The sequence below is a fragment of the Salmo trutta genome, chromosome 22 (genome assembly GCF_901001165.1).
Source record: "Salmo trutta chromosome 22, fSalTru1.1, whole genome shotgun sequence".
Lineage (NCBI taxonomy): Eukaryota > Metazoa > Chordata > Actinopteri > Salmoniformes > Salmonidae > Salmo > Salmo trutta.
In genome coordinates, this window is record NC_042978.1 from 15,447,532 (window position 1) to 15,453,587 (window position 6,056).

Below are 6,056 nucleotides of genomic sequence, written 5' to 3' on the forward strand. Positions count from 1 at the left end.
GACACTTGTCCGTTGGTCAGTGCACTCTCGCAGTACACATCCTGGTAATCCATCTGGCCCTGCGGCCTTGTGAATGTTGACCTGTTTAAAGGTCTTACTCACATCAGCTGCGGATAGCGTGATCACACAGTCATCTGGAACAGCTGGTGCTCTCATGCATGTTTCAGTGCCATTTGCCTCGAAGCGAGCATAGAAGTTATTTAGCTCGTCTGGTAGGCTCGTGTCACTGGGCAGCTCTCGGCTGTGCTTCCCTTTGTAGTCTGTAATGGTTTGCAAGCCATGCCACATCCGGCAAGCGTCAGAGCCGGTGTAGTACGATTCGATCTTAGTCCTGTGTTGATGATTTGCCTGTTTGATGGTTCGTCGGAGAGCATAGCGGGAGTTCTTATAAGCTTCCGGGTTAGAGTCCCGCTCCTTGAAAGCGGCAGCTCTAGCCTTTAGCTCAGTGGGGATGTTGCCTGTAATCCATGGCTTCTGGTTGTGGTATGTACGTACGTTCATTGTGGGGACGACGTCATCGATGCACTTATTGATGAAGCCAATGACTTAAAAAAAATATGTATATATTTTTTTTCACCTTTATTTAACCAGGTAGGCCAGTTGAGAACAAGTTCTCATTTACAACTGCGACCTGGCCAAGATAAAGCAAAGCAGTGCGACAAAAACAACAACACAGAGTTACACATGGGATAAACAAACGTTCAATCAATAACAAAATAGAAAAATCTATATACAATGTGTGCAAATGTAGTAAGATAGGCCATAGTGGTGAAATAATTACAATGTAGCAATTAAACACTGGAGTGATAGATGTGCAGAAGATGAATGTGCAAGTAGAGATACTGGGGTATAAAGGAGAGAAAAAAAGAAAATATGGGGACGAGGTAGTTGGGTGGGCTATTTACAGATGGGCTGTGTACAGGTGGAATGATCGGTAAGCTGCCCTGACAGCTGATGCTTAAAGTTAGTGAGGGAGATATAAGACTCCAGCTTCAGTGATTTTTGCAATTCATTCCAGTCATTGGCAGCAGAGAACTGGAAAGAAAGGCGGCCAAAAGAGGAGTTGGCTTTGGGGATGACCAGTGAAATATACCTGCTGGAGCGCGTGCTATGGGTGGGTGCTGCTATGGTGACCAGTGAGCTGAGATAAGGCGGGGCTTTACCTAGCAAAGACTTATAGATGACCTGGAGGCAGTGGATTTGGCGACGAATATGAAGCGAGGGCCAGCCAATGAAAGCGTACAGGTCGCAGTGATGGGTAGTATATGGGGCTTTGGTGACAAAACGGATGGCAGTGTGGTAGACTGCATCCAATTTGCTGTGTAGAGTGTTGGAGGCTATTTTGTAAATGATATCGCCGAAGTCAAGGATCGGTAGGATAGTCAGTTTTACGAGAGTATGTTTGTCAGCGTGAGTGAAGGAGGCTTTGTTGATGCTTAATGTGAGTCTGGAAGGAGAGTTTACAGTCTAACCAGACACCTAGGTATTTGTAGTTGTCCACATATTCTAAGTCAGAACCGTCCAGAGTAGTGATGCTAGACGGGCGGGCGGGTGCGGGCAGCGATCGGTTGAAGCGCATGCATTTAGTTTTACTTGCATTTAAGAGCAGTTGGTGGCCACGGAAGGAGTGTTGTATGGCATTGAAGCTCGTTTGGAGGTTTGTTAACACAGTGTCCAAAGAAGGGCCAGAAGTGTACAGAATGGTGTCGTCTGCGTAGAGGTGGATCAGAGAATCACCAGCAGCAAGAGCGACATCATTGATGTATACAGAGAAAAGAGTCGGCCCAAGAATTGAACCCTGTGGCACCCCCATAGAGACTGCCAGAGGTCTGGACAACAGGCCCTCCAATTTGACACACTGAACTCTGTCTGAGAAGTAGTTGGTGAACCAGGCGAGGTAGTCATTTGAGAAACCAAGGCTGTTGAGTCTGCCGATAAGAATGCGGTGATTGACAGAGTCGAAAGCCTTAGCCAGGTTGATGAAGACGGCTGCACGGTACTGTCTTTTAACGATGGCGGTTATGATATCGTTTAGGACCTTGAGCGTCGCTGAGGTGCACCCATGACCAGCTCGGAAACCCGATTGCATAGCGGAGAAGGTACGGTGGGATTCGAAATGGTCGGTGACCTGTTTATTAACTTGACTTTCGAAGACTTTAGAAAGGTAGGGTAGGATGGATATACGTCTATAACAGTTTGGGTCTAGAGTGTCTCCCCCTTTGAAGATGCGGATGACCGCGGCAGCTTTCCAATCTTTAGGGATCTCAGACGATACGAAAGAGAGGTTGAACAGGCTAGTAATAGGGGTTGCAAAATTGCGGCGGATAATTTAAGAAAGAGAGGGTCCAGATTGTCTAGCCCAGCTGATTTGTAGGGGTCCAGATTTTGCAGCTCTTTCAGAACATCAGCTATCTGTATTTGGGAAAAGGAGAAATGGGGAGGCTTGGGCAAGTTCCTGTGGGGGATGCAGAATTGTTGATCGGGGTAGGGGTAGCCAGGTGGAAAGCATGGCCAGGAGTAGAAAAATGCTTATTGAAATTCTCGATTATCGTAGATTTATCTGTGGTGACAGTGTTTCCTAGCCTCAGTGCAGTGAGCAGCTGGGAGGAGGTGCTCTTATTCTCCATGGACTTTACAGTGTCCCAGAACTTTTTGGAGTTTGTGCTACAGGATGCAAATTTCTGTTTGAAAAAGCTAGCCTTTGCTTTCCTAACTGCCTGTGTATATTGGTTCCTAACTTCCCTGAAAAGTTGCATATTGCGGGGTCTATTCGATGCTAATGCAATACACCACAGTAAGTTTTTGTGCTGGTCAAGGGCAGTCAAGTCTGGAGTGACCCAGGGGCTATATCTGTTCTTAGTTCTACATTTTTTTAATTGGGCATGCTTATTTAAGATGGTGAGGAAAGCACTTTTAAAGAATAACCAGGCATCCTCTACTGATGGAATGAGGTCAATATCCTTCCAGGATACCTGGGCCAGGTCGATTTGAAAGTCCTGCTCGCTGAAGTGTTTTAGGGAGCGTTTGACAGTGATGATGGGTGGTCGTTTGACCGTGGACCCATTATGGATGCAGGGAATGAGGCAGTGATCACTGAGATCCTGGTTGAAGACAGCAGAGGTGTGTTTAGAGTGATGCGGTGTACTCCTCAATGCCATCGGAGGAATCCTGGAACATATTCTAGTCTGTGCTAGCAAAACAATCCTGTAGCTTAGCCTCTGCTTCATCTGACCACTTTTTTATTGATCTAGTCACTGGTGCTTCCTGCTTTAATTTTTGCTTGTAAGCAGGAATCAGGAAGATAGAATTATGGTCAGAATTTCCAAATGGAGGGTGAGGGAGAGCTTTGTGTTATATACAAAAATACATAGCCCGCCATCCCTTGTCTTACCAGACGCCACTGTTCTATCCTACCTGTACAGCGTATAACCAGCCAGCTGTATGTTGATAGTGTCGTCGTTCAGCCACCACTCCGTGAAGCATAAGATATTACAGTTTTGAATGTTATGTTGGTAGTTTAATCTTGTGCGTAGGTCATCTATTTTATTCTCCAAAGATTGCACATTTGCTAGCAGAATGGAAGGAAGTGGAGGTTTATTCGATCGCCTATGAATTCTCAGAAGGCAGCCCGCCCTTTGGCCCCTTTTCTCTGCCTCCTCATCTGGGACTGTTCCCGAGAAAGCAGTATATCGTTCTCGTTGGGCTCGTCAGACTCGTTAAAGGAAAAAAAAGATTCTGCCAGTCCGTGGTGAGTAATCACAGTCCTGATGTCTAGAAGTTATTTTCGGTCAATAAGTTACAAAAAGCGCAAACAAACGAACAAAAAAACACAGTCGGTTTTGGGGACACGTAAAACGTCTGCCTTCTTCTCCGGCGCCATTATAACATTTGTGAGAACAATACTGTTGGAAAAGCATTCCAGGTGAAGCTGGTTGAGAGAATGCCAATAGTGTGCAAAGCTGTCATCAAGGCAAAGGCTGGCTACTCAAATATAATGTTTAAATATTTGTTTAACACTTTTTTGGTTACTATGTGATTCCATATGTGTTATTTCATAGTTTGGATGTCTTCACTATTTTTCTACAATGTAGAAAATAGTAAAAATAAAGAAAAACCCTTGAATGAGTAGGTGTGTCCAATCTTTTGTCGGGTACTGTATAAAACTACATCCATACATTTTTTTAACTGGTACCAGTTTACCTTCAGAGACTCCAGTTAGCAGCTCAAACACTACGTACATTTTTGTAGATAGCTCTATTTTCACATATGTAGACACTGGTATTTTTTATTACCAGGCAAATCAGTTAAGAACAAATTCTTATTTTCAATGACAGCCTAGGAACAGTAGGTTAACTGCCTGTTCAGGGGCAGAACAGCAGATTTGTACCTTGTCAGCTCTGGGATTTGAACTTGCAAACTTTTAGTTACTAGTCCAATGCTCTAACCACTAGGCTACCCTGCTGACCCATAGCTCTGGAGAAAATGAATATGAGGTTGGAAAGTGTTGGACTTGACGACTAAGAAAAATAGTTCCAAACCTCCCTGCCAATAACAGATAGTTTTCAGTTTTCCCCTCCCCACTCCCAGAGAGTCATAGCAAAATTCTTGCTTGTGAAATTGCTATTTTTGTTTATTTTTGACAATTTTCATTGAAAATGATCAAAGTAAGGTACTTAATTGCTACCCAGAAACGATTTGTTATTGAGGTAAAAACGGCTGCATGAATACAGAATTGGCAACCATAATTATCCCACAGTAATAATAACCATTGAGGTCATCTAATAAGCGTATTTCAATGTGTACAGTTTCTTGATTGCTGTCATTTTGGCATCCATCCTTCCCTGCTGAGTTATTAAATGATGCAACTGGAAGAGGTTAAATTGTTTCCAGTAAACACAGCCACTGACTTCCTGGAACAACAGTCCCCTTTTCCAACAAAGGGGGCGTTATGAAGCACAGGGTGAGGTTCATTCTGACAAAAAGGGACAGACAAGGTGGTGCATTGCTTTGTCTGCACAGAAGTGTATCACCTCTTAGGTTTGCATTTGCCTCAGCAATTCAAATAGTGTGGCCCTGGAGTGGGACATAAAGGAGGTGCCAGTAAGTATTTTACAAACAAAACAAATGATCATCCCAAACTGATAACAACAGGATGGAACAGGGGCATTTTGTGAATCAAATTTGATCTGGCTCACTTCTGGGAATAGTGTTTTTAGAGATTAGCAATGCATGTCTCCATCTCAAGAGTGAATAGTTATTGAGTAGTTATAGAGACCTTTTTCCATGTTCAATGACATTTCCTGAAGATCACAATCCAAATTTCATTGTTATGCTTTTGACAGCTCTACCATAGAGAATGATAGAGGCCTCTACTGGTCAAAAGGCCTTATTAGCATGGGCAGCGCCATTGAGGGCTTCCACCATTTTAATGTAGTCAACTGGTTGGGACTTCCAATTTTATTGGCTGATCCCTCCTGGTGACCCTGTTGGAGTCATGTCCAACCGGGTCATCACGAGGGATCACACAATTGTGAAGAAGAAAATGAAATACTTCAAAATGGAGATTGCCTCAATGGCACTGCCTATGTTGTCACAGATGCTATGATGGCACAGATACAAAGATGAGTCCTCTATCTATCTCTATGAGCTCTCCTCATTTCCGTGTAGATTTATTATATTATTGTATGTGTTTATGTGTTTATTTGCCTCTTTTGTTCACAGCTGCCAAAGTTCCCTTGCTGCTGTGATTTCCTTATTACCATATTGGATTAGTTTGTTATTAGTCGTGCCCACACATTACCTGCCTTGCGTTATTTTAGCATTGCCCATAAACTACTCTGAAAATTCCAGCTTGGTGTATATATACTATAATTTTGAATTTGGCGCACTCTGATGGAAGAAAAGCAAAAGGACATACAATGCCCAATTAGGTATGTTAGGCAAGCAACTGATAATTGGCAGCGGCACATTTAATCATTTATTTAACATATGCAAATTCTTGTTACAAAAAACACACAATTTGGATGTGGTTTAATTAATTACTGCAGTGGGCTAAA